Here is a 7,701-nt window from a genome sequence, read left to right on the forward strand (position 1 = left end):
AAAATGGAGGGGAGGGTTACAGCTGAGCCCTCCTCTCCATATTGGAGGTTCATGGCCATCCAGACCCCAGACAGCCCTGGCTGCTGGGAGGACCTTGGGTGACACTGCTTGATGCCTCCGAGGGCCCACACGGGAGCTCTCTGACACTTTCACACTCATTCCCTGGGCCTGGTGGGTCTGAAAGAAACTGGACGACACATCCTCCATGGCAGCATGAATAAAGGCTGGAATTTTCACCTCTGGGTCTTCACAGAACATTCGGGAAACCCACGTATCCCCACTGGCCACCTGACCAAGAATGACGTTCCTTCCTGAGTCCTGCAGCTCAGCAGCGTCGGGGGCAGCCAGGCATGGCTGCCTTTGCCCACAGCCCAAAGGGGAACTGCCTCCATGAGGCCACCAGCCAGGACCAGCAGATTCTGAGGGCTCCAAAGTGGGCACCTGCCCCTTGGGCCCCAGACTGGGTGCCTTCAGTCCTTGAATCAGGCCCACCAGGTAAAGGGGTAAGTTCTGATCTATTGCACAGGGGGTGGCCTCCCAACCCGAGGCCTCACCCCGGAGGACATGACAGCAGAATCCCTCCAGGGCCCAAGCCAGGCCTCTACCTTAAGGAAAATAGCCCCTAAAGGAGCTCACGTGAGCCAAGGAGCGCCAGCACCTCCCGCCTGCAGCAGCATGCGATGCAGGTGATGCTGAGTGAGCAAAGTGCTGTCATCCGGGTGGACTGACCCCGTCCTGATTCTGAGGCCCGGAATAAGTGTGGCCCCCCACTTCAGGCCTTCTCTGGGCTCCAGGTGAAGTTCCTTTTGGGAAACGTGAGCCCAGAGAAGTCCAGTCTTCACTCTGCCTCCCAAGCCCCCTCCCCATTCCTCCCACCGAACCCAAGGACTGAACTTTTAAACCTTCAGCAAGCCTGTATCAGGGGCCCTCTGGGCAGGCCCTCAGTGGGGGAGGGGACACAGTGGGCATAGCGCTGGCCTCCATGCTCTGGCCTTCCCCCAACCAGCCGGACCCTGTGTCTGCCGGCTCCCCAGAAGTCCCTCCCCGCACCTCAGCTTTACCTCACCTGGATGCTCCCATCATGCACTTTGCACCCTTCTCCTCGCTTCCCTGCTGACCCGCACCAACTTCCACCCTGCTCTCAGCCTCAAAGCCCCTGGGTCACTCTAGGGTCCATCAGGAGGCTCCATCCGAAATCCTGGCCCCGTTGTACCTTGACCAACTCATCCTAGAGAACCTGCAGCACGTCTAAGACTCTTAGAACCATCTTTCCCCCACACTTTCCAGCTTCCCACCCTCCCTGCCTCACGCCTCTGTTCCCATTGAGTCCCACATCTCTGCAGAGTTGGGGGTGGCCAGTGGGACTGTCCTGGCCATTTGACTCCAGTGTGATTTCCCTTTGACACACACATGACACTCATTTCCTTCATTTTTAAGGCCCATCCCATCTTCACTTCCTTCCCAACCCAACTGCCTGAGCCATCTGACATGGTCAGCTTCCTTGTCCCCCTGTCCTTGAGCCCCCCACGCTCAGAAAACCCCAACTTCTCGCTCAGGGCTGCCCTAACGGCAGGTGGGGGCCAGGTAAATATTTTTTTTTGCAGGGCCCTTATCTATAAAACAATGTACTAAGAACTGTTATGAAATCGAAGGATCCATTGAGGTAGAGTGATTTATTGAATAAGGTTTAGAATAATGGATAAAGAGGAGGTTAGTACGCATATATTCGATGTCTAATTGGTGCATATGAAGTGATGTCCAGGTCCTCTCTTCCTGTTCAGGTCCTGTTTTCTCCTGACAAGCACACTATTCCTGGCTGATTTCATATCTTGTGCAGGGAGATGAAGTCAACAGTGCTGCAATTTTTCACAATGTCGTGGCTTTTCAGCACCTGTTCATCCTTGCCTCTGCCCCCTTCCCACACTATTTATTTGTTGCTGGTGGCACCATTACTCACGCCACCCGTGAATACCGACTTCCGGTAATTCCCTCAGAGGTTGTTTCTTTGTTTCACGGATAAACACAGATGCGTGTCTTGCCCAGAGCGTGTGAGAAAATGTTAACGGTACGTGATTTTGTAGTCATGTTAAAGCTACTGTTCTGACATTCGTAGCATAAACGGAGAACAACACATCTTCTAACCAGCTTCTCGTGAATTGTTTAGACCATAATCACTGCATTGCTACCCAGTGCTCTCTTTCACTGATGACCACACCCCTGCCTTGCACACATGAGAGTGGTCCCATTCTCAAGGAATGTGCATCCGCACCTGGCCTGCTTACGGGCATCCTGGACGGCTTCATGTGAGCTGATTGGAGGAGCCCATGGGTATTGCAGAGCAATGGTCTCGCGAGCCGTTGGAGGAGACGCGGCCTGACAGCTGGACAGGCGCCTCCAGAGGGGGTAGAATGAGTGCCCAGGCACTACTGGCAGGCGTGTCGAGGGTAAATAACACCTGCCGCCATCTCTGCCATCCTTAGTGCTACTGAACAGAGGCAGCACCATGGGTGGAACGCTGCAGGTGAGGGGTGACCTGGGGGCCCACACAGCTCAAGGCCAGGGACTGGCCATGAATTATGGGTTGTCCAGAGCCCTGAACTTGTCTTGTGCTCGGTATCAGTAAGAACCATCCAAAATCAGCATCTCAGAACCATCCCAGCAGCCCAATCTTGTGCCATCACACAAAAGAAATACCACACTGGTCAGAAAGCATGATCTGCTCCTCAAGCTGCTCCCTTGAATCATACCCAGTCATACGGCTCCAAAAAGAGCCCATGGGCTTGAGTCCCGGGGCTCCTTGGGGGCATCTGGTCAACCTCGCACATAGGGCAGAGGGTTGGAGAGCAGCTGAAGGGGAAAAGTTGGGTCATGTTTCATGTGGGCCCATGTTCAGGCTGAGGCAGCCTACCCAACCACACTGCCAACCCTGGCCAGTCCCGGGCACTGGAGGAAAATTTCTAGGAAGTCAGTGCAGTGAGCACCATCAGGGTGGGCTGCCAGGCATCAGGGCACGGGCACTTGGCCATCTCTAGAAGTTCTAGGAAGAACCGACAAACCTTCAGTGTTAAAGCAATGAGCTTATGTGGCAGGATCCCGCCGCCTCACTTTCCCTCGCACTGAGTCCCAGTTCCACTTCTGCTCCTGGCCTCTTGGAGCTGGCCTCTCCGGATCCTCTCCCTGGACCCCGGCACACACAAATTTGGCTCTGATTTGGTTTAGTCGTCCCTGAGACGGCGGCCTGGAGCATCCTTAAGAGTGGGAGGGTGAGGTCTCGGTTCACAACCCGCCCACCCTGTGCCCTCCACATCTCTGGTAACTGTTTCAGAGTGCAAATCAGACCTTGAATTACACACATGTGAGACCAGGGTCCCAGTCCCAGCCCTGCCACAAATATCTGGCGTCTGAATCTCAGTCTGCGACTCTGTGAAGTTACGTAACATGCCTCGTGCAAAGTAGGTGCTCGCGACAAGGCAGGTCTCCGAGGTGGCCCTCCAGACCAGTGCCTGCAGGGCAGAGCGTCCGTGGGCTCCAGCACACAACCAGGGTCAGTGACACTCGCCATTGGCTTATCCACCCTGGTTTGAAAAAGGACAGGATTCTATAAAGCCCTCTGTATCTCCGACTAAAAATAACCTAAATGGGTCAGGTTCTGAGCCTGGTGATTCCGCCACCAGGGGGAGCCTCAAACTCTAGCCTCCACCAGGCGTTCAGGTGTGACGCTCTGCAGAGCCCCAACTTTCGTGTTCCCATAGCAACGATGCCAACAGGGATGAAGGAGATTTCCCCAGGGGTCCAAGGTCCCACAGAGTCCATAATTGCGCTGAATGACGTCCCGTGACTACCAAAGGCCTGGCAATGAGCCATTCTGCCCTTTCACTGAAGATCCTGGAAAATCAAACGGGTGAACTACAACAAGGAAAATTAGGTTTGACATTGGCAAGAATCAAGTAAGGGAGAATCACATCCACAAAAATATCTTGTGTCTTTTGCCAAGATTGTTAAGGAAAATAGTCATAATACAATGGTAAGTGAAAAGGAAAAAAGAAAGAAAAATATCAGGAAACCGATAAGAAATATTGATTTTAACTATGGAAAAAAAAGTGTATACTGGGAAATCACTGATTATGAAAAGTGCTGAGTTAGGTGGCATCTCTACAGGCATTTTTTTTTTTCCTTCCTCCTACTTTTCCAGACTCCTTTATGACCACACACTACTTCTATAATAATAAAAATTAAATAAATAACAAGCCAACTCCAATTCCAGAAGGGGTGTATAAAATCCTGTGGCACAGCGTGGCTTTATGTACATGGCTGGGAGCCTCTCCAAAGACACACACATCCCTAGGGAGTCATAAGGAAGAGAATGACTTTTCTCTGGGATCTTTTTTAAATTTTTATTGAAAGTAATACATATTAAAAATTCAGCCAGCACAATGAAAACTACATTTTCCTGCCCTCCCAGACCCCTAACCCCATTGCCCCCAGGCCAGCCTCTTGTGTATTCTTGCAAAACCTTCTATGCATATACCATATTTTTGCAAGGCCTCTTTGCTTTTTACCCTGCTGTGCACCTTGCTTATTTCACTTTAACAATATTTCTGAACATGTTGTGGTGGTTTTTTGTGCCTACCACATTTTTTTTTTAAAGCCAGCATACCATTCCATGCCATAGCATAATTAATGGTACCAGTCTCCTGTTGATGGACACTTAGATTGTTTCCAGCGTTTACTATGACAAACCATGCCACAGTGTACACACGTGGCCGTGTCTCTGGGTCCTGTGCAGTCAGAGATAAATACCCCCCGAAGAGCAACTCAGGTTCAAAGGTGGTGCACAGTTTCAGTTTTGATTAATTGTGCCATATTGTCTTCTAAAGTGGCTGCGGCAATTGCCATACCCATGGTGCAGGAGAATCGGAGCTTACTGTTTCCTTCAGCCTAGAGGAGCCATCCTGAAGAAAGCGACACGGATGAAAACCCCACTTCTGAAATAGACTTTAAAAAACAGGCCTTGGTAACTTGTGTTTCAAAAGGATTCTCGACTTTCATCACAGCAGGCATTTAAAACTGAGCTGTCCTCCTTGGATTTAAGACATGATTTGAATTTTTAACAAAATGTAAACAGTCCCTTCCCAAGAAAGCTGCTTGGGTGTGTCTCCTGGGCTGAACATGAGGCGTGAAGGGGCTGGCCCAATGGCCTTGGCGGACCTTACAGATTTGCATCTTTGTGGAACTAAGCCCATACCTGGTGCAAGACACACCAGTGGTCTCCCCAAGGTAACCACGTTGTCATAGCAACCAACCCCTTCTGGTTCTCGGCCTCTGGGGTCAGATTTGCCAAACTCCGGAGACAGCAGCTCTCTGCTTGGCTGCTGCTGACTGGTGCTGGGGCGGCCACTTCCCCGGGCCCCTGAGCTGCCTCCAACCTCTGTTCTGCTTCCGAACACTTCCCAAGCCTGAATCATGACAACCCTTCCTTGGCAGGGCCTGTGACTGCATTTCCTAAATGCATTTTCTGCCAACAGCCACTCACTTTCCCCAGAGATTACGTGGCAACTCCTCCCCAGCTTCGTATTCTGTTCCTCTTCTTCTTTACCTCAGCAGCCAGCAGTCCTCACTGATGTGCCGAAAACAAAAAACATACCCACCCTCCTGTTTCCGGCCTCAATCCCATCAGACTCTTCTGAGCAATTTCGTCTTCTGATGTCTCCCCTGCATGGCCACCCCTGGTCTGAGGAAGCCCTGGATTTTCCTCACTGCATCGGCTCCTAAAGCCCACCTATTGGCTCCTAAAGCCTCATGAAAGTCATTTCTTCAATGCCCCTCCACCCCTGCATTTCTACCCACCATCCCCGCCCCTCTGCCTCCCCCCCTCCCCCCCCCACATCACCTCTTCCCTGGACTGTTCCAGCTCCGCAGGCTGCCAGAAGCACAGTCTTTTTCTGGCACTCCTGCTGAAACCCCCCTCCTCTTTGAGCCCCCGAGCCTGCCCAGCTTTGCCTGCTCCTCCCCAAATCCGCATTTGTCTTATCCATCCCTCCAGGCTACAGCCTCCAATCCGCACTGGCTTTCGGTAGGGGTCTCAGTCAGCTCGGGCTGCCATAATGAACTATCACAGACTGGGGTAGGGGTGGGGGTTGATTTCTCACAGTTCTAAGGGCTGGAGGCCCAAGGTCAGGGCGCCAGCATTGTCGGGTTCTGGTAAACTGCCTCTTCTTACCTTGCAGATGGTGCCTTCTCACTGTCCTCGTGGCCTTTCTTCAGTACCTGTACGTGGAGAGAGAGAGATCTCTCTCTTCCTCTTCTTATAAGGCCACCAGCCCTGGAGGATTAGGACCCCATCCTTCTGAACTCATTTAACCTTAATTACCTCCTGAACACCCAAATACAGTCATATTGGAGGTTAGTGCTTCAACATATGCATTCAGAAGGGAATCAATTCGGTCCAAACTGGTACCCACGAAATAGCTGCTAAATTATCCTAACAGCTACAATCTATCAGCCACTGTGTGTGGGACTCTGTGCTGAGCTCCAGGCGTCAATTGCCTCATTCAAGCCTCGTGATACCCCATGAGGGGGTCCTATCATTATCTCCATTTTCCTGGCAGAGAAACTGACAACCAGAGAGGTTAAATAATTCATCTTCCAATTAGTGGCAGGCCTGAGATTATAGCTCGTGTCTGCCTGAGCTCATGGCCACTACGCATACTACATGCTTTGAGTTAGATGAACCCTCAATTCAGTGCTGGACTCTGAGATTCTCAGGCCAGAGTCTTTGCCCCACTCACCTAAATTCTCCCCAGCGTCCCCTCTGCAGACCCTTGGGCCCCCGTGTGAGTTACCCAGACCACTGTTGGAAATAGCACACATGGAGGACTAGCTGGGTTCCAGGCATGGAGTGCTGGTCCCCTGCATAAAAGAATTTCAGACGACCACTTTAAGGGTCCCTGGGGAAGTGCGTGGCCTGTAGGATCAGAACAGGTTCCTGGTGGAACAGAAGGATGGGTCTCACCTTATCCTCTAGGCCTTTTTACTGTGAACTCAAATGTGGCTTGTCGACCCCCTGGTGGAGGGGTGGTAAAGGGGACCAGGGCCTTGGCTAGTCGTGGAACCTGTCAAACTACAAATCCCTTCCCACCTGGAGGTCCTTGTCTGATCACAGCCGTGACCTACTCGATCTCCGGGATCTATAGTTCCAAGTCCTGGTTTGTAGCCAGACTGCAAAGAATGTCCAGGTTCATCTTCCTCAGACCTCGCTTTGAACTTGCCCCTCCCCTACTGAAAATCTTGAACTGTCTGTAGGACAAAGCCCAAACTCCTTTACTTGCAAAGGCTCTCTACTTTGGCCACCACCTGCCTCTCTACTGATTTCCCATCCCACTCCCGAGGACTTGCCAGGGGACCTTCTCATTTCATGTCTGGGTCAGCAGCTATTCCCACCTCGGCCCATTGTAGCTGCTGCCCTCGGAACGTGTGCAACCCAAAACTTGACGTCCAGATCTCCCTCTACCCCCTCAGACACGATCTCCTTCCCGCAGTCTCTCACAAGCCCCTGTCCTTGCCCGGACCCCGTCCACCCGCTTCCCACCTCCACACACTCAGCCTCCAGCACACACAGTATCCACCCCCCTGCCTCCTCTCTCTGGGGCCTTCAGCCCCCTCTTCACCCCACTGCTCCCCCCACTCCTGCTTGAAAACCTC

The sequence above is a fragment of the Rhinolophus ferrumequinum genome, chromosome 8 (genome assembly GCF_004115265.2).
Source record: "Rhinolophus ferrumequinum isolate MPI-CBG mRhiFer1 chromosome 8, mRhiFer1_v1.p, whole genome shotgun sequence".
NCBI classification, from domain to species: Eukaryota; Metazoa; Chordata; class Mammalia; order Chiroptera; family Rhinolophidae; genus Rhinolophus; species Rhinolophus ferrumequinum.